Below are 23579 nucleotides of genomic sequence, written 5' to 3'. Positions count from 1 at the left end.
CAGGATTCATTTCAGGCATGCAAAGCTGGTTCAATATATGGAAATCAAGTAATATAATTCATCACATCAATAGGAGCAAGGATAAGAACCACATGGTTATCTCAATAGAGGCAGAAAAAGCATTCGACAAGATCCAACACCTTTTTATGATGAAGATTCTGGAAAAATTAGGACTCCAGGGAACAATCCTCAATACAATAAAGGCTGTATATACCAAACCTACAGCCTGTATTATACTCAATGGTGAAAAACTAAAGCCATTTACTCTTAACTCAGGAACAAGACAAGGAAGTCCAGTCTCTCCACTTCTCTTTAATCTAGTATTAGAGTGCCTAGCTACAACAATATGACAAGAAGCAAACATAAAAGTGTTCGAAATAGGGAAAGATGTAGTGGAACTCTATCTCTTGACAGATGACATGATCTTGAATTTAAAGAATCCAATGGACTGTACTCCCAAATTACTCAAAATGATTCAAAATTTGGCAAAGTACCAGGGTGTAAATTAACCCTCAAAAATGAATGGCTTTTCTATATGCCAACAATGAGAAAAGCGTGGCTGAAATTAGGAAACTCTATTCATAATATCCACACAAAAAAATAAAATACCTACGAATTAACTTAACCAAAGAAATGAAGTAACTCTCTGATGAAAACATTATAAACATGAAAAAGGAAATCAAAACAGAACTCAGCAAGTGGAAAAGCCTCTCATTCTCCTGGATTTTAAGGATAAACTTCATGAAAATGGCAATAATTCCTAAGACTATCTACAAATTCAATGCAATACCTATCAATATTCCAACCTCATTCTTCAAGGAAATAGAAGAGGCAATCCAAAATTTCATACGGAACAATAAAAGACCCCAAATAACAAAAACATGGAGGGATATCAATACCATATTTTAAACTCTTCTACAAAGCCATAGGAATCAAAATAGCTTATTACTGGCACAAGAACAGAACTTAGGACCAATGAAATAGAATGGAAACACAGAACTAAACCCAAAGCCCTTTAGCCATCTAATCTTTGAGAAAAGAGCTAAAAAAATGGATGGAAGAAAGACAGCCTCTCTGGTAAATGGTGCTGGCAAAATTGGTTAATCACATGTAGCAAACTAAGCTAGATCCTTATATATCACCCAGCACCCGAATCACCTCCAAATGGAGAGAAGACCTTGGAGTCAAAGCAGACACTCTGAAAACAATACATGATGGATGGAGAAATCCTAGGTCTACTTGGTACGGGCCGAAATTTTCTTAATAAAGTCTCAGAAACACAAAAAATCAAAACGGTTTGACAGATGGGATTCCCTGAGCTTCTGCAGGGCAAAGGCCATAGCTTGCAAGATCAATAGAAAGCCCATGGATTGTGAGAAGATCTTCACTAAACATATAACCGATAGGGGTCTTATATCTAAAATATACCTGGAACTCCTAAATCTAAATCCCACAACAAATCCTCAAAGAAACAACTGCCCAATAAATAAGTGGGCTAAGGACTTAAAGAGAAACTTCTCTGAAGAGGAAAGAAGGATGACAAGTAGACACATGTAGAAATGCTATACCTCCCTAGCCATACATTTAATGCCTATCACAATAACATTGAGATACCATCTCACCCCAGTTAGAATGGCTATAATCAAGAACTCTAATAACAACAGATGCTTGAGGGGATGTGGACAGAAGTGCACCTTACTGCATTGTTGGTGGGAGTGTAAATTTGTTCAACCATTTTGGAACACAGTTCCTTAAAAGACTTCACATATGACACTACAATCCCACTTTTGGGCATTTAACAAATGATCACAAACAAGACCATACTAAAGCTACCAGCACAACTATGTTTTTTGCAGCATTATTTACCATAGCTAAGATGTGAAACCAACCCAGATGTCCCTCAATAGATGAATAGATCAAGAAAATGTGGTATATATACAGAATGGAATACTATGCCTCCATCAAAGAATGATATTGCCCCATTTGTAAGGAAATGGAAAGAATGGAAAGACTTGGAAAAAATTATGTAAGCCAGGCCCAAAGAAACATGGGTCCCATAGATCCCTTTATTTCCAATAACTAGTATATATCTGAGACAAACAGAAAAGATCATATATGGTGATGTTAGGTGAAATGAACCCCAAGATAAGTATTCAAATATTGTTTCTTTCTTGCGATTGTTTCTAACATATTCATAAGATGACTTTTTTGTTATTTTGTATGTCCCTCCCCCACTGTATCACCCCTGATTTAACTTTATTTGATGTTGGTGTAAATTGTGGAGGGCAAGAGAAAAGACAAATCCTTCAAATAGGGATATAGGTGGGCCCATTGGAACAATGAGAGTTACAAGTCATTATGTTGTAAATTGAACTTTACTAATTTAGTCGGGAGCTGGGATGGTAGGGGGGAAAATGTAGGAAGGTGGGAGAGTGGGAGATGATAAGGGATGGGAAGGGTAAACAAAGGAGCAGGGAACTATGCTTGATAAGAAATGTACTCCTTGCATGCAGTTCTGGGAAGATGGCAGAGGAGAAGCTGGATGCTAAAAAAACTCTCCCATAGAAAACAGTTTTAGAGTTTCAGTGAACATTCCCAAGCCAGAGAATCACACCGAGTGTGCCATCACAGGACAGAGAGTTAGGCCAGAGATTGAAAATCCAGGCAAAGAGACAGATCTAAGCGCTTGCCAGCAGCAGATGCTGTGGCAGCAGTGGTGGGGGCGGTAGCTGCAGTCGCCATACCTGCAAAACAGAGAGTTCAGGAAGAAGGAGCCAGATGCGGTGGGTGAGCGGATTCTACTCAACACCAGCAAGAACTGGATATCTTCAAGGAGTGGACATCTTCATCCTGCAGTTTGCAGACCAGAAAGAACCAGGAACCAAGACACGGCCTGAGTAGAAGCCTGATGTCCTCACTCTTTCTCAGGGGGCAGAAGAGGGAAGGCAACCCCTCCCCCACAGTACCGGAGATCTCCATCTTGAATACTGCTGCTAGCTCCAACTCAGGCCCTGGAAGAAATCTAGAGTCGTTTAGCAGGTCACAAGAACCTAACCTGACCTGCCAGACTCAGCTCCACCCTGGGAAAATTCACCCAAATAGAGAGCCAGCCCCAGGAGTGGCGTTCTTCACTGGGTAATCAGAACCAGAGGCTGTCCCTCCCTTTAGCAGCCTTGACAATCAATTGAAATTCGGTAAACATAAACCCTAAGAGTGGCTCCAGGCTGAGCTCTGTGAGTTTTGCACAAACTAGCCCCCAGGAAAATCTACAGTTTGCTGAAATGCCTCAACTCTACCCAGATCCTAGCCTTATCATAGCATCTCCAAATTTGAGAAAAAAGCCATCTTCCTCTTTTGTGATACTCAAAGCAGATCTCCCTCCCATTGAACTAGCCTGGGAAGAGGATCACAAAATCCTGGGTTAAGCAGAGCATTTTTCTGCCTGTTCCAACAAACTGACTTAAGAAACCAACCAAGCCACAGAAAAATCAAACACCACAAGGAGACCAGAGACTGCAACAAGAGGCTGATTATGGACACAAGGGAGATGCAGAATTTTTCCCACTCCTCCCCCCAAAAATAATCTAAAGACAATTTTTGCTTTTTTTTTGCACCTTTTATAAAAAATTTTTTTCTAAACCTTTTTTTTAATTTTTAATTTTTACCTTTTTGAAAAATATTGTTTTCTAGTAACTTTTTTTTCCTCTTAAAATTTTTATTTTAGGGGTATATGTGTGTGCATTTTTCTTTCTCTTTTTCTTTTTCAAAAAACAATTTTTTTTTGTTTTTTGTCTAGCACTACTGAACTTCTGATCTTTTCTTTCTTTCTTTCTTATCCTTTTCACCTTTTCTTCTCTTTCGTTCTTGTTTATGTGACTTAATTGTTGTTCTGCACATCCTCAGATAAACCAGTAGTTCATTATTAGACCTTATCCACCATTGTGTACACACTTCATCCTCAAATTTATTACTCAATTCAAAACCTCTTATACTTAAATTCCTTAATAGCAGTACTACCTCTTTATACCTTTATAATATTTTAAGTATTTTTATTTTTAAGTTTTTCACATATCCTCTATATCCTTCCCCTTCTCTCACTATATCCACGTTCTTCTCTGAGTATTTTTTTTTGTTTCTGCATAATATGTTTATTTATTACTTTTCTATTTTTTCTGGTCTCTTTTTTTCCCTTTCTCTTTCTTATTTTTTGCTCTCTCTCTACTTTCATCCTATCCAACCTATTTCCTTCTTTGAGATTAGTACTTAGTTAATTCTCCCTGTGCCTTCCCACATCACTCTATTCCTATTTTTTATCCACATCTCTCCCTAAAGCTAATAATTTCTGTTTTACCAAAATTCTTCTTTGCGGTTCCTATCCCATTAATATATAGTTATGTGATGTTGAATAGATGTATCTGTTAAACCAGATTGTCTCTGCAGACTATTGACTGTGCAAATACAGACATTGGTTGATGCTTGCCTTAAGTTAGTGTTCTAGCACAAACTAGTGTTATTTTCATCCCAAATGGGCAGAATAATCTGGAAAATCACAAGAAAAATGGCAAGTCAGGTTATATCAACTCACACTGTTGATAATCAGGGGACAGAACAGATAATGAATAATCCAGAGGAGAGTTCCCAAATAGCTCTACAAACACTGCTGGCAAACATGATAAATGAAAAGATTGAAAACATACATAGGACTCTGTATGAGCGAGATGGGAAGAGAGAGGAGGCAATACAAAGGTTTATGCAGGAATATCATGAATGTGAGGAAGCTACTCAAAAACTGATAAAGGAATTGTTTGAGCTGCTTGAGAATACTCAAAGAGAAAGGCAGGAATGGCATGAGCAGGCTGACAACACTTAAAGAGAACTACAGGAATGGCATGAACGTGAGTAAGCTAAGCAAGAGTAACACAAGAATTGAGCCAGCAGGATGAGAATACACAAAGATCACTAAAGGCATTCATGGAATCCATTAACAAAGAATTGAAGGAATTCAGGGAGACCATAAAGGGAATGCTGAATGGAACCCAACAGGAGGAAACCATAGCTAATCAACTAAGTGATTTGAGAATAAACACTGAACCCCAAATTAAGGAAGTAAAGAAGTACATACAAGATCTAAAACAAAGCTTCAACAAAGAATTTGAACCCATCAAAGCTGAGCAATTAGAAGGAAAAGAAATAAAAAAACAAAGTAGAAATATTCTTGAGGACAGGTTAGACCATGAAGAAGATCGAATCTCGGGGATTGAAGATAGCCTAGATATTATAGAGAAAGAACATACAATCATCCAAGACAAGTCCAAGAAATATGATAGATCTATCCAACACTTGGAAGACTCCATCAGAAGGCCTAATCTAAGGATAATGAGTGTAGAGGAGCACCTAGAAACAGAAGTCAATGGTCTAGGAAATTTGTTTAACAGGATCCTAGCAAAGAACTTCCCAAAAATGCAAAAAGATAGGCCTATTCAGATACAAGAAGCTTTTAGAACCACAAATAGACCAGACCAGAATAGGACATCCCAAGGTCACATTATAATCCACACAAGATCAACTCAGACCAAGGAAAATACCTTAAAGCAGTCAAGGAGAAAAGATTAATCACCTATAGGGAAAACCAATTAGAATCACCTCAAATTTCTTAGCAGAGACAATCAAAGCAAGAAGAGCATAGAATGAGGTTTGCCATGCCTTAAAAACAAACAAGTATCAACCAAGAATACTGTACCCAGCTAAACACTCCTTCATAACTTAAGGCCAAATAAAAACCTTCCATAGCAAAGAAAAATTAAAACATTACATCTCCACTGGCCCGACAAACGATTCTTAAAGATGTCTTACATATAGAAAACCAACAAGACCAAAATAAAGGGCAAAAAATGGCACCCAAACTGAGAATCCAAGAACCATAGGAAGAACAGTTTTCGCAACCCCCAAGAAGGTGGATAACATGGCAGGTCCTCCCAAATAACTCTTAGTACTCTCTATCAACATTAACAGACTTAACTCTCCAATTAAGCAATATAGACTGTCTAGTTGGATTAAAAAACAAGACCATTCTATCTGCTGCCTTCAGGAGTCACATCTTGCCAGTAAAAACATGCACATTTTCAATGTTAAAGGCTGGAGCAAAATCAACCAAGCAAACGCCCCCCATTAACAGGCAGGAGTTGCAATCCTAACATCAGATAAAATAGACTTCAAATTAAAATTTGTGAGAAGAGATACAGAAGGTTGCCAAATACTAACTAAGGGATCTCTCCTACAGGAGGATATTACAATTCTAAATATCTATTCGCCCAACAATAGAGCACCCAAACTTATCCAAGAAACACTACTTTCCCTCAAATCCCACATAGATCCAAAGACATTTGTTGGGGATTTTAATGCACCACTGTCCCACTAGACAGATCAACTTGGCAAAAACTCAACAGGGAAACCGCAGATCTAAACAGCTGCATAGATCAACTAGATTTAACAGAAATCTACCGAATATTTCACCCAGCAACATTAGAATACTCGTTTTTCTCAGCAGCACATGGAACATTTTCTAAAATAGGCCACATTTTAGGACACAAAGCAAACTTGTCTAAATTCAGAAACATTGAAGTTATACCTTGCATTCTCTCTAACCACAAAGGAATAAAGTTAGAACTCAACACCAAAAGCCACCAAAGAAAGTCCGGTATCACATGGAGGCTGGACAGCACACTGCTGAATCACGAGTAGGTCATGGAAGAGATTAGAAAGGAAATTCAAATATTCATGCTATTCAACAAAAATGAGCACACAAATGACCAGCTCCTCTGGGACACAGCAAAGGTAATACTCAGAGGCAAGTTTATAGCTCTGAGTTCCTACATCAACAAATTGGAGAGATCTGAAACCAACAATTTAATGAGACATCTCAACCTCCTTTGAAAAGAGCAGCAAGATAAACTCCAATCGAGTAGACGGTAAGAAATAATTAAAATTAAATCAGAATTAAATTAATTAGAATCCAAAAAAACTATAGAAAGAATCAACAAAACGAAAAGTTGGTTCTTTGAAAAAATTAACAAAATTGAAAGATCCATGGGTAATGAGTACATTTTTTGTCAAGCATGTTGTTTCCTCCCTTGTTTTTCCTTCCTATCCTTTCCCATCTCACCCCTCCACTCCCACCTCCCAACCCCTACCTCCCGACACAGTTGTAATTTTTGTTTTTCGACATAACGACTTTTACATCTCATTGTTTCAAGGGTCCAACTGTATCTCTGGTGAAATCACTTGTTTTTTTTTTCCCTTCCCCTCAACAAATTATAACAATATCAAATACTTTCTAACATATTTGTAAGATGATTTTTTTGTTGCTTTGTATGTCCCTTCCCCATGGTATAATACCTGCTTTCATTGTATTTGTTGTTGGTAAAATTTGTGGAGGGGAAGAGGAAAAACAAACCGTTTAAATGGGGATACAGATGGACCCATTTCCACAAAGAGATGTGGGATACAGATGGACCCATTTCCACAAAGAGATGTACAAGTAGTTATGTCATAAAATGAACTTTACAATTTTGGCTGGGGATGAGGAGTGAGGGGCGAGGGTGGGGTTGGGGGTTGGGAGATGGGAACGCATGGGTAGGCGAAACAAAGGAGGAGGCAACAATGCTGCATAAGGAATATATTCATTACCTTGCTCGTGTAATTGTAACCCATCTGTACGGTATTTTCACATAAAAAGTAAATGGAAAAAATCATCAACACTTTGTGACATCATCTCCACTGTGTCATGTCATTTAAATTCAATGTCATCATAGCATTGTCATTGCCTTGTCTTTAGGATATGGCCAAATTAAAAATGACTATTCTATGATTTCATTCCATTTGAAATGTGGCTTGTAGGTCTCTAGCCAAAACCCTTGGTGACTGCATAACCATTGTGACATAACAATCCCTTTTTGACATAACATTGACATTGTGATATCACTAACCCACTGTGACATCACCAACCTGTCCTCTCCTTATAAATTGTGTGACATGCTGCCATTGTGATATGCACCTTGTGAGATGATTATCTGTTTTTGACCTCAACTATTTCAGGTATGACATATGATATCAGAAATACACAATGACTTCAAGATCCCTGTGGCATCACACCACGAGACTTCATGACTATTGTGTCACATTGTGACATCAAAACCTGTTAGGACTTCATCATATTTGTGACAACACTTGCATTTGGAGACATCACAGTCTATTTTGAGCTCATATACTCATTATGAGTCAATGAGAATTGAGATCTGGTATTCCATTCTGACATCATCAGCCTATTGTTATATCACAGAACTACAATGTCCTTATCATCAGTATGGCATAGCCACCTATGCACTCAAAATATTATCATGAGGAGATATCGTGACATCATATTGACATTGTAATATCACTGTCTCATTGATTTTTCACACGCCTATTATACGTTACAACACTTTAGAAAAGTCGTGGCCTTTGGGATTTACACTCCTTCTCTGAAGTCCTATCCTCATTTTGAACTAGAAGCATTGCAATTGTACACGTGAATGTGATATTACAAACTTGCTGTGATTTCATAGACCCCAAAGGACATCATTATCACTGTGTTATCACAAACCCATTGTGATATCACATTGCTGTTGTGATATCAGGATCACATTGAGACATCACCAAACTCTTATGAACTTTCAGCTACTTTCAAAAAACAAATTGCCTTTCTGACATAACAATCTCTCTGATTACCCACATCCTCATTGTGACCTCATGACAATTAAGATCAGACATGTGTTATAACATCACAAGCACTTTTTGACATCATCACCAGTATGATACCACATTGTCATTATGACACCATCCACTCATAAGTCACATAACAAAACTACATTTGCATCATAGGATTGTGACATCTCATTGACATTGTGACTACATAGACACATTGTGCATGCTTATTCTGTGATTTCATTCTATCAAATATGTCATGGGAGTTGATGTCAAATGCCATTGTGGCATTTGGATTGATGCCAGAAGCCCATTTTGATCTCATTACTATTGTGAAGTCACAATCCCTTTGTGACATCACATTGCTATGTTGATATCACTAACCTGAGACATCACAAACCTGTCCTCATAACTTTGTGACGTGCAGCCATTATGACATCTTAGGCCCTTTGTGAACTCATAATCAGTTTTGGACCTCATAATACTTCAGGTGTGATATGTCATAGAAATACACTGACATCATGACAACTGATTCATCAAACTGCCAGATGTCATGACCTTTGTGGCACATTTTGAGTTCATAAACGTGTTAGGACATCACCACATTTGTGACAACACATGTCTTTGGAGATATCACAGTCCTTTTTGAATTCATATAGTCATTGTGAGTAAATGAAAATTGAGATCCAGAATGCCATTGTTACATTAAAACCCATTTTGACATCACAAAACTATTGTGACCTCCATTATGGCATCACTAACTACTAATTGTGGCACCAAAACAAGATTATGATGTGATTCTGTGCCATGACATTGCTGTTATAACACTATCATATTGTCACTTCCCAGACCTATTATGACCTATAAGCACCTTTGAAAAAACACATGGCCTTTGTGTCATCACACTCTTTGTGTGATGTCACCTACATCTTCATTGTGAGCTAATGACAATTGTGATCAGACATGCCATTGTAATATCACAAACACTTTGTGGCATCATCACATGCGAAATCAAATTGTCTTTGTGAGACCATCCATTCATGAGACACCAGCAAAGTACAATGACATGAAAGCATTATGATTTCACATTGTCATTGTGACATTATACACATATTATAAATGCCTATGCATTGGTTTTATTTTATATCAAGTTTGGCATGTGGGTTGACATCAGAAACCCATGTGACATCATAATTATTGTGAACTTACACTCTGTGAAATCACATGGACATTACAATATCACTAACTCACTGTGACATCACAAATCTGTCCTGTTCTCATGTGCTGCCTTAGTTATATCTAAGTCTGTGAGCTCATAATTTGTTTTTGACCTCATAATATTTCAGATATAACATGCGATATCAGAAATCCACTGTGATATCATGACCATTGTCAGTCATCATGAACCTGTGTCACATTGTGACATGAGCACATTGTTAGGAATTTTTGCATTTGTGACAACACATGTCCAAGGAAATACTTCAGTCTCTGTATGAATTCATATACTTATGGTGAATGAATGACCTTTGATATCAGTAACGCCATTCTGACAAACCCGTGCATGTGACATCAGAAATTTATTTTGACCTTATCATCAATATGTTATCACCACCTAATTGCAACAAAAGTACCTTAGTATGATGTGATATTTTGAAATCATAATGACATTGTGATATCTCAATTCCATTGTTTTCACAAACCTATTATGACCCCACAATAATTTGGAATATTCACGTACTTTGAGTACTAGAGCTTCTTCTGAGAACTCACAACCTCATTGTGAACTAGTACAATTGAAACTGAACATGTAGTTATAGTTGTTATATTACAAACTTGTTGTGACATCACTAACCCTTTGTGATCTTATTACCATTGTGACATCACAAACCCATTTGATATCACATTGCCCTTATGACTTCATGATCACATTGGGAAATCCAAAACTTACTAGGACCTCTAAGCACCTTTAAAAAGAGTTCATGTCGTTTTGACATCACAATCCCTTTGTGTACCCATCTGGACATTGTGAACTAATGGCAATTGAGATCAGACATGTCTGTAACATTGTAAACACTTGTGATGGCATGTTATTGTCATTATGACAGCATCAGCTCATTGTCACATCTCCAAATACAATAATATTATAACATTATAACATCACAGAGTCATTATGAAGTCAAAGAAACATTATGAATGCATATTATGTATTTTCATTCTATTTCTCATAGGGTATATGGGCTGATTAAGAAACCTATTATGATCACACAACCATTGTGACATCACAAACCCCTTGTGATATCACATTGCCTTTGTGATATCACAAATCCACTGTGACATGACTACACTCTCCTGTCCTCATAAGTTGAGAAGCATGCTGCCATTGTGATATCTTAGGACTTTTGTGAGCTCATAATCTGTTTTGGACCTCTTAATATTTCACATATGACATATGATACATAAATGAACTGTGATATTATGGCCTCTATGACATCCCACTGCCAGTTTTCATGTCCAATTTTCACATTATGATATTGTATCACAGGTTTGTAACATCACAAACAGGACTTCATTAAGTTTGTTACAAAACATCTGTGGAGACATCATTGTTTCTGTGAATTCATATACTTATTGTGAGTTAATGAATTTTATGTTTCAGCATTCCATTGTGACACCACCAATTTATTGTGACATCACAAACCTATTATGACCTCTTCACCATTATGGCATCATGAAATAGTTGTGACATTAAAACATTATCACATGCTATTGTTACTTAACATTGCCATTATGATATCATTGTCTCATATTTTCAAAAACATAGTATGATTTCATAACATTTTACGAAATTCCTTGCCTTTGGGCTTCACGCTCCCTCTGTGAACTCATATCCTCAATGTAAAATAGTAACATTTGAAATTGAAGATGTCACTGTGATATAACTCATATTGATATCCCAAAAGATTTGTAACCTCAACACCACTGTAAGAGCACAAACTGACATCAGATCACATGTTATCTCAAATATATGATCTCTTAGCATCTTTTAAAAATCATATGTCCTTTGTGGCTTCGTGACATCACAATCCCTATTCATATCCTCATTGTGAAATAATGACAATTGAGCCCACACATGCCATTGTAACCTCACAACTATTTTGTGACATCATGTAAACTGTGACATCTTATTGTTATGATGACACATCAGCTCTTTGTGACATCATAAAACAGCAATGGAACTATAACATTATGACATCACATAGTCATTGTGATATCATAGATTTATTGACAATGTCTATTGTATGATTTCATTCTATTTCAAATGTGGCATTTGTATTGATATCAGAAACCCATTGTAGCCTCATAACCATGGTGACATCACAATCCATTTGTGACTTCACATAGCTATGGTGATATCACTACCACAGGGTAAAATCATAAACCGGTCCTGTTCTCATAACATTGTGGCATGCTATAATCATGATATCTTAGGCCTTTTGTGAGCTCATAGACTCTTTTCAAGCTCATAATATTTCAGGTATGGCATGTGATATCAGAAATCAACTGTGACATCATGAACACAGTGTCATCACACTTCCTGACATCATGACCATTGTGTCACATTGGGACCTCACAAAACTGTTAGGACATCATCACGTTTTGTGTTTTCAGACATCCTCTTCCCTTTGTGAACTCATATAATCATTTTGATTTAATGATAATTGAGATTTGGCATGGCTCTCTGACATCATAAAACAATTACAACATCACAAATCTACTGTGACCTCATCACAAATTTTGCATCACCGTCTACTAGTGACATCAAAATATTATTATGTAAGGAGGACCCATGTGGCAACCGAACATTTGTGAATCACCACAGTTCTCTCCAACCAAATAGAGTTTAAGTTCCAACTGTTTACATAGCAAAATGATGAATACCCAGAGAAAAACAGGAGGTGTAAAAACAAAAGGATAATATTTCAGGACAGAAAAGCATGAAGACCTTCCCTCACCCTTAATAAACTGTGGCCTCTCCCAGTCTGGAGCTGCCAGAGTCCCCAAAGCAACTATGGATAATCTGCAGAATGCCAGTGCAGCAGACTCCCAAATTGGTGACCCCGGTGATTATAAACAGAAAATCCTTGTAGTCTGGAAATGGAACAAAGACCCTTTGCACACCGCTCATTAGCATAGCAGCTCCCCACCATCCCACTAAGTCAATTGGCATGACAGCCATGGGGCAACCCCGAGAAACAGGGGTCTGACCACAGAACACCAGTGCAGAGGACTCCTACGGTGCCAGTGCTAACCCAGGGATTGCAAACAGAGACAGAATTATTGGTCCAGAGCACGTTCACCAAGACTCTTCCCCCATTCCCTGCTAATAGCACAACTACATGCCATGATTTAGCATGGTCCAGTCTAGAGTGACCAGGGACCACAGAGCAACAGTGGGTAGTCTGCAGAATGCCAGTGCAGCAGATTTCCAAGGTGCCTGTGTCAGACCTGATGATTTCAATCAGAGCAATCTTGAAGCTTAGATCCTGTACAAAGGCCTTCCCACACATTTCATCAGTGAAGCAGCCCTGCTCAATTCCACCAAAGCCATCGGGACCCACAGCTGTGTGGTGAAAACCCAGAAATACAGAGGTCTATCCACAGAATGCCAGTGCAGAAGACTCCCAAGATGCCAGTGCAAACTCAGACAGTGCAGAGAAAGAAACCTTGGCATTTAGAACCTGCATGAAGACCCTACCCACTCCTTGACAGCAGATCAGCTTCTCACCTTCCCACGAAAGCCCACCAACCCCCAGAACTAGAGTGTTCCATGTTATCACAAAACAAGCCTATGGCACTGACCTGGACAGCATAAACAGAGGCAAAGATGGTGTAAAACACAAACCCTGAGCCACCACCACCATCTGGCCCAGTTCACAATTATCTCAATGGATCTCAGAATATAGTAGCAACCAGTGTCCTACCGCACACAGAAACAGATAGAGCACAGCACTACTGAAGAGCTCCCAATCTGCTCCTGGATAGGTGAGCATACCATAGGGACAGCCTTTTCCCCAAGGGAGACCATTGCTGGTGGTAACCCCCAAACTTGATCCAGATCCCACTGCCTACCATGTAGACTACAGGCCCTATTAAAACTTGGAAATGTGCAATCTTCCCATTAGCTTGTGTAGTACAACCAGCCCACCAAGCTTGACCAATGGTGCTCTGGTTAGGAAGCATACAGCCTCAATCCAGGAACAGCACCTATGGGCGACAACAGTCAGCAGAAGAAAACCGAACTGCATACTCAAAGCGGGAAATCCAGAATAACAGGTCCCACCTGAGCCCAAATAGTGTGTCACAGTCTGCGGACCAGGAGCCAGGGCCAGGACTTGGGAAAGGGTTTTGATCCACACAACCACCAGTCATGATTGAAGTGAAAAGCTGAATACATGCCTCAGAAGACGGCGGAATGAGGGGAAAATCCACCCATAGGAACCATTCCTGTGATGGCAAAAAACCTGTGTATCCAGGGAGATAGAACCAGAAGCACACATCTCACCAGTACCTGGCCTATATATGATGGGCGGGGGATTGGACAGCTTAGGGTACTAGCACATTTTTACAGGAATTCCTAGAGGACTCCAGCAACTGGAGCCAAGAGCACCCATAGGAGGGAGCAGGAGCAGTGTAGGCTGCTTAGCCTTTGGTTGAAGATGGGAACTGCCTGTGATTTCCAGAAGACAACTGAGAGTCCTATGTGCATCAGATTATGATCTATACGTTGGCCTCTCTCCTAACAGAACTGAGACCAGGTAAAGAACCAACTCAAGGCTGAGAGTGAGCTTCCTCAATTGGTCCAGGAATCCACCAAGAAACAAGCAAAGTCAGCCAGCTATTGACCAAAGCAGTCAGAGTTTGCAATTGTGCTCCAGTAATCCCTGAAACCTCATGCAAAACTCACAGCAAAAAATTACAAAATTCCTCAAAAGCCAAGATAGAAAGCCTAACCCAAATACCCACAGACACCCAGAAAAGAACCCCAGTGAAAGCAAAACAGAAATGGAAGAAAAATAGTAGATCCAAGAGATTTTAGAGATAATGTTCAATTATTAAAGCAAGACATAGATCAGAAATTTGAAGAACAAAAAAATGAATTATCAAAAGTCATACAGGATTTTCAAACAGGAGATGCATACAAAATTAGCTGCAGTAATCTGAGAACCAACATAAAAAAAGACAAAGAAGAACACTACATATTAATTCAGAGAACAATTCAAGAAGAAGATAGTAACCTCATCAACTTACAATCCTCAAACTTTGATGCACCCAAGTATGTTTGTTAAATACTCTCAGACTTACAGAATAAAATAGATCCAAATACAATAATACTGGGACATGTTAACTCCCCACTCTCACCAAAGGACAGATCTACCAAAATACAGGATTGACAAAGAAGCCTCTGAATTCAATGATGCCATATCTCAAGCAGAATTAATTGGCATCAATGATGTTTTCCACCCTACAACATTCCAGTACACATTCTTCTCAGCAGCCCATGGAACTTTCTCCAAAATAGTCAATATCGTATTTCATAGAAAGGCTTTAAGCAAGTAAATGTGGATGGTCATATTCCCCTGTAATCTGTTTGCTACAGTGTAATCAAGCTAGTTCACAATACCAAAGCACACCATAGAATTAATGAAATACATGGAAATTAAACACATACTTCTGTAACAGGAGAAATTAAAGAAAAAAGTAAAAATTTCTAAAATTCAATGAAAATGAATACAAATCACAAAAAAACCTGTGGGGCATGGCAAGAGAAGAGTTGAGGGGCAAAATCTTCTTCTCAGTGCATACATCGAAAAAGTAGAGACAGAGAAAGTAAATAATGTCATGTTGCAAATACAACTTTTATCAAAGCATGAACAACTTGAACCTAAAGTTACTAAATGGAATGAGAAAAATCAAAATAAGGGCTGAAATTACCGAAATAGAGACGAAGAAATCTATAAATAAATTTAGCAAAAACAAAAAGCTGTTCACGTGAAAAAACGCTGTCAACATCAAAAGAAGAAGAGAGGAAATCAAAATCAATAAAATCACAGATTCCACGAGAAAAAGTATAACAAATAACTGACATTCAATTCTAAAGTATTATTTCCACAATCTAAACTCAGTAAGGGAGAAATGGATGAAATTTTAGAGAAATACAAATTGCCCATACTGAACATAGAAGAACTACATCAATTAAAATAATCTAATAACATACAATGAGATAGAGGAAACAATCAGAGGTCTTCAAACAAGGAAAATCCAAGGACCAAAGGTATGTGATTAAACCTTTAAACAGGAACTAATATCCACACACCCCAAACTCTTCAGAAAACAAACAACAAACAAACAAAAAACCACGAGGAATTCTATGAAGCCAATATCACATTCATCCTCAAACAAGGCAAAGACCCAACAAAATAGAGAGCTACAGAAAAATCTCCATGATAAACATAGCTGTATATCTCCTCAAAAACTTTAGCCAGCAGAATTTAGAAACATATAAAAATATCATATATCATGATCAAGTAGAGTTCATCCCAGAAATGATGGTACAGTTGAACATATGTAAATCAATAAATGTATTTCATCACACCAACAGATCCAAGCTCAAGAACGACATAATTATTTCCATTGACATGAAAAAGGCCTTGGATAAAATACAATATTCATTCATATTAAAAGATCTTGAGAGCATCGGTATAGTTGAAAAATTCTTTTTTTGAATTTATTTTATTTTATTTTTGAACATACTGTACAGAGGGGTTACAATTACATGGGCAGGATAATGCGTACATTTCTTACCGAGCATTGCAAGCTACTCCTTTGTTTACCCTTCACATCTCTGAAACAGTAAAATCTATATATGACAGACCAATAGCCAATATTATATTTAATGGGGAAAAACAACAAACAATTCTGCTAAAATCAGGAAGAAGGCGAGGATACTCACTCTCCCCACTTCTCTTTATTACAGTTCTGTAATCCTTAGAGTGTAAAGCATGCAAAAGACACTAAAGGGATCTGCATAGAAAAGGAGGAATTGAAACTAGCCCTTTTTGCAGATGACATGGTCATATTCCTCATTGGTCCCAAAACCTCCAGCCTCAAACTTTTAGAATTTGTAAACCACTTTGGCAATTTAGCAGTATACAAAATTAACCCACAAGATCATATGCCTTTCTGTGCTCTAAGAACATACAAGCAGGAAGGGAAATCAAGGAAAGATCCCCATTCACAATAACCTCAAAAAACATATTTAGGAATTAACCTAACCAGAGATGTAAAGAAACTAATGAAAAACTATAAAAACTTAAAGAAAGAAATCATAGAGTTCTCCGGGAAATGGAAAGATCTTCCATGTTCTTAGATATGCAGATTTAATATGAGGAAAATGACCAATACTGCCTAAATTAATACACAAATTCAATGCAATTCCCATTAAAATACCAATGACATAACATATTAAACTCGAGAAAGCAGTCCAAAAATTCATAGCCAAAAACATTCTATGCAGAAACCCAAACAACACTGAGAAATGATGATACGGTTCTCAAACAATACTATAGAGCCATGATAATAAAGACAGCAACGTCGTACTTGCAAAAAACAGGCCCCAACTCCATTGGAATGGATTAGAAGGTCCAGAAATAAATCCACATTCTTACAGACAAAGAAGCCAAAGACATGAAGTGAAGAACTGTAGCTTCTTCAACTACTGGTGCTCGAGACACTTGGCATCCACATGCACAAAGCTAAAGATTGACCCTACATCAACTCAAAATGAATTGAAGACCTTAACAACAAAAGTGAATTTCTGAGATTATTTCAGGACAGAGAAGGACAGACACGAAGTTATAGGCATAGACAGGAATTTCCTGAACAGAGTCACAAGGTCAAAACATTTTGAAGAGAGATTCCACAATGGGACTACTTTAAAAAGTTTCTGCATGGCTAAAGACATAGAACTCAAACTTGAAAGACAGACAACAAATTGGGAAACAATTTACCCATGATATATCCAGTATATACAGGGAACTGAAGAACATGATCCTTCCAAAAACTAACAAAACAATTTCTAAATGACCAAGGAAACTCAATACCGACTTCTAGAAGAGATAAAAATAGCAAAGAAATACATGAGGAAATGTTAATCCACCTTGTCTGTAAAGGAAATGCAAATAAGAACAACCCTGAGATATCACCTTACCCAATCAGAATGGTCCACAGCCTAAATTCAGCCAATGACAAATGCTGGAATGGAAGCAGAGAAAGAGAAACCCTACTGCACTGCTGTTGGGAATGTATACTGATACAAACACCTTGAAAACTGTATAGGAATACCTCTGAAAGCTAAATATAAACTTCCCCTATGACCCAGCCATACCATGCCTCAGAATCTACGGTGAGCAATAGGAAGCATTATACAGGGACACATGCATCTCCACATTCATTGGCGCACATTTCACAATAGCCAAGATATAAAAAGAACCCCAGAAGCCCCAGTGTAGGTGAATGGACCCAAAAATTGTTTCACTTGCATACAATAGAATATTATACAGTCATTAGAAAGGAGAAAATAATGGAATTTGCAGGAAAATGCATGGAATTTAGAAAAATTTATTTTGATTGAGGTAAGCCAAGAGTAAAGAGACAAATGGTATGATGTCCCTGATATGTGAATGTAAAATACAAAATGTATGGAGATATGACAAAGTAAACAGGTCCCTAGAACCAATAACCTCCACTCATCTTGTTATATCCTTACATAATGACCTAATTCTGCTGACCAAATATATGGCATATATGTGCAAATCTGAGGGAAACTAGAAGGAATACACCAAACCAGAGATAAACTGGGTAGATCATATTACAGAGGGGCCCATCAGCTGCACTGGACATTGATGAAAATGAACTGGACGTGTCATTGTGATATCACAAACTTTTAGCTACATTACAATCCCATTGTAACCTCATCATCACTGTGACAAAACTATTCTGAAATTGCATTGCTGTTCTGACATCATGGTAACATTGTGACATCCCAATCCTACTATAATCTCTTAGCAACTTTGAAAAACCACATGTGCACCCATGTCCTCATTAACAAAAGCCAATTGAGATGACATGCTATTGTATTGTCAAAAATCCCTTGTGACATAATTACAAGTGTAAAATCACATTGTCATTATGACACCATCAGTTCAATGTGATATCACAAAAACAGAATGACATCATAGAATTAGGATATCACAATGTCATTTTGAGATCATGACCCATTGTGAATGTCTATTCTGCAATTCCCTTCTATTTCAAATGTGGCATGTTTGTTGATCTGTGAAACTCATTGTGATCTCATAAACATTGTGACATTACAATCCTTTCTGAAATCATATTTCCACTGGGACATCACTAACCCACTGAGACATCACAAACTTGTCCTGTCTTCAAATCATCTCTGATATGCTGTTATTTTGATATCTTAGGATCTTTTATAGCTCATAATCTGTTCTGGACCTCATATTTCAGGTAAGACAAGTGACATCAGAAATCCCACTGTGACATCATGACCATTTTATGATATCACACTGCCAGACATTGTGACCATTCTATCAAGTTATTACATTGAAATTTTGCTACAACACATGTGTCTCCACATTTATACCCTGTTACCACTGTTTTTGCTTCTTTCAATGTTATCAATGTTTCAATGTTAGTGTGATCTACCGACCTACGTAATTAGCTCAGTGGTTTCCCTGAACATCAGGGACTCTAGTTCCTTTAACACCTGCTTAGTATCCTTAAGCTCACTCTGGAACATTGGAGACTTTTACCTTTTTATCCTCCTCCTTTTCTCTCATGAAAGCTCCCTTTCTGGTTCCCAATCTCCTTTAAAATTCCTCAAGTTGCAAGTGTGCTTCCAGAGTCACAGGAGAGTACCTTTGGCTGTCCAACTGCTGCTCCTTTTCACGGCATCTTTGCTTTTCAGCTTCACCTTGAAATTCTCAATGCTGCTATTGAGAGTTTGTTCATACCTTCACATTTTGCACTGGGACAGGCTACTTCTGCATTACCGTTCCTGTGAGGATCCCAATAGTCTGTTAAGGCTTTTCTTTACTAGTTTTCTTTCATGTGTTTCACTTCAGTTTATTTTTGTGACAGATCTTTCAACTGTGTGTTTAGCTGTAATGTTTTGCTGTCCAATGCTCTTTTTGTTTCCCAGGGATTCACAATCAGAGCATGTGTGTATTTTAGCTCCTTCTGAAAAGTAACAATTTTTCTTTTTTAATTTTAAATATATATTTTTATTTTTATTGCTCTAATTCTAATTTTCACGATGATTCTCCCTAAACCTATTAATTTCTGGTCTGTTGAATACCGTTTTGATGTTCTTAGCCCAATAATCCTTAGTAGTTTGACATTGAATTAAATTGTATGTGTTGAAATAGATTGTATCTGCAGCCATTTTGACTGCATCAATCAATCGGTACAACTAAAGGGCTGTGGTTGATGCTTGCCTTAAAATAGTCCTAGCACTAAATTGGTTCATAACAAGTGGGCAGAACAAGCCAGAGAAACACAAGAAAAATGGCAAGTCCAGGTGTCTCAACTCCCACTCATGATATCTGGTGACAGAGAAGTTAATGAATAATCCAGAGAATTGCCCAGAATTTCTAGGAACACTGGGAAACATGGTGAATAATAAGTTTGGTGAATAATAAGATAGAATGCCTGCAAAGACTCAGTGTGAGCATGATAGGGAACAAGAAGAGGCTAACCAAAGAATGACACAGTAACTTTGTGAGCATAATCAAGCTGACAAAAATTAATACAGGAATCTCGTCACCTTGAGGGAGCTAATCAAAGAATAACACAGGAATTGCCTGAGCAGGCAGAGAATGGCCAAAGAGAAAGACAGGAATTGCCTGAGCATGAGGAAGCTAATCAAAGAGCAATACAGGAATTGTGCAAGCTGGATGAGAATAGACAAAGTTCAATGGAGTCATTCATGAAATCCAAATTAAAGAATTAATGAAGTCCATTCAAAATCGAAAACAAAGCTCCAACAAAGAATTTGAAGGCATTAAAGCAGACTAATTAGAAGGAAAAGAAATAAAACACAAAATAGAAAGTCTTGACAGTAGGTTAACCATGCAGAAGACTGAATCTTTAGGATTGAAGACAGCATAGGTAACACAGAGAAAGAACATACAACTATACAAGTCATACCCAAGACATATGAGAGGTCTATTGCATATTTTGAAAACACCTTGAGAAAGCCTAATGTGAGGAAAATGCGTGTAGAAGAGCACAGAGGGACAGTAATTAATGTTCTATGAAATGTATTTAACAGGATCCTGGCAGAGAAATAACCTAACATGCAAAATCCTAGGCCTTTTAGAACCCCAAATAGATCAGACAATAACAGGACCTACCACCAACACAGTATAATACACATAGGATCAATTCAGAGAAAGCAAATAATCCTTAAAGCTGTCAGGGAGAAATATCAATCATTCAAAAAGGAAAAACAATTATAATAACCGAAGATTTCTCAGCAGAGTCAAACAAAGCAAGAAGAGCCTGGAATGATATATGGTATGGTCTAAAGACAAACTATCAAGCAAGAATACCCACCTAAACTCTCCTTTATAATGGAATAAAAAACAGCAACCTTCCATAGCAAAGAAAAACTCAAAAAATATATGGAACAAAACTAGCCCTACAAAATATACTTAAGATGTCCTACACATAGAACACCAACAAGAGCATTATAAAGGCCAAGAAACCACACCCAAACTGAGAATCAAAGATCCATAGGAAGAACCCAGCTGTCACATACACCAAGAATATGAGCTACATGGCAGGAACGACCAAAGATCATCAGTTCTAACGCTCAATATTAATGGACTAAACTCTCCAATTAACCGACATAGGCTTTCTAGATGGATTAAAAAGCAAGATCCTTCTATTTGCTGCTTTCAAAATCACAACTTTCCCATAAAAACAAAGATATTCTGAAATTGAAAGGCTGTAATAAAATCTAGCGAGTAAACAGTACCCATATACCAGTATGAGTTGCAATACAAATATCAGATAAAAAAGACTTCAAAAACCAAAAGCCACCAAAGAAAGTCCAGTATCACATGGAGGCTGAACAACACACTGCTGAATCATGAGTGGGTCATGGAAGAGATTAGAAAGGAATTTCAAATGTTCATGCCATTAAACAAAAAAGAACACACAAATTACCAGCGCCTCTGGGACACAGCAAAGGCAGTACTCAGAGGCAATTTTATAGCTCTTAGCTTCTACATCAAGAAATTGGAGAGATCTGAATCTAACGTTTTAATGACACATCTAAACCTCCTTGAAAAAGAGCAGCAAGATAAACCCCAATCCAGTAGATGGAAAGAAATAATCAAAATTAAATCAGAATTAAATGAATTAGAATAAAAAAACTATAGAAAGAATCAACAAAACGAAGAGTTGGTTCTTCGAAAAAATTAAAAAAATTGACAGACCCTTAGCAAATCTTATCAGAAAAAGAGAACACAACAAAATTAATCAACTCAGAGATGAGAATGGAAACATCACTACAGAAACAACCAAGATTCAGAACATTATAAGGGAATACTTCTCAAAACTTTATGCTAATAAGTTTGAGAACTTGACAGAAATGGACCTTTTCCTAGCAAATATTGACATGCCAAAACTAAACCAAGATGAGTTAAACTATCTTAACAGGCCAATATCAAGCAATCCAATAGAAAAGGCAATAAGAGACCTCCCAGCTAAGAAAAGACCAGGACAGATGGTTTTACAGAGGAATTTTACAAGGCCTTCAAAGCAGAGCTCACACCAATACTCCTCCAACTCTTCAATGAAATTGAAAGAGAAAGCTCACTACCGAACACATTCTATGAAGCTATCATAATCCTCATCCCAAAACCAGACAGGGACTCATCAAAGAAAGAGGACTATAGACCCATTTTTTGATAAACATTGATGGAAAACTTCTCAACAAAATCTTGGCCAATCGACTTCAACAATTCATCCAAAAAATCATACACCGCGATCAAACAGGATTCATTTCAGGGATGCAAAGCAGGTTCAATATACGCAAATCAATTAATATTATTCATCACATGAATAGGAGCAAGAATAAGAACCACATGGTTATCTCAATAGATGCAGAAAACGCATTCGACAAGATCCAACACCCCTTTATGATGAAGGTTTTGGAAAAATTAGGAATCCATGGAACATTCCTCAATACAAGAAAGGCTGTATATAACAAACCTACAGCCAGCATTATACTCAATGGTGAAAAACTAAAGCCATTTCCTCTTAACTCAGGAACAAGACAAGGATGCCCACTCTCTCCACTTCTCTTCAATCCAGTATTAGAATGCCTAGCTACAGCAATAAAACATGATTCAGACATAAAGGGGATCCAAATAGGGAAAGAAGAAATAAAACTCTCCCTCTTTGCAGATGACATGATCTTGTATTTAAAAAATCCCATAGACTCCACCCCCAAAGTACTCAAGCTGATTCAAAACTTTGGCAAATTAGCAGGTTATAAAATTAACCCCCAAAATTAATGGCTTTTCTGTATGTCAACAATGAGAAAAGTGTGGCTGAATTTAGGAAAGCAACTCCATTTGTAATAGCCCCACAAAAAATAAAATACTTAGGAATTAACTTAACTAAAGAAGTGAAGGACCTCTACGATGAAAACGTTAAAATCTTGAAAAAGGAAATCAACAAAAAAC

The sequence above is a fragment of the Dipodomys merriami genome, unplaced genomic scaffold (genome assembly GCF_024711535.1).
Source record: "Dipodomys merriami isolate MVZ:Mamm:240054 unplaced genomic scaffold, mDipMer1.0.p SCAF_18, whole genome shotgun sequence".
NCBI classification, from domain to species: domain Eukaryota; kingdom Metazoa; phylum Chordata; class Mammalia; order Rodentia; family Heteromyidae; genus Dipodomys; species Dipodomys merriami.
Note: the sequence above shows the minus strand (reverse complement) of the source record.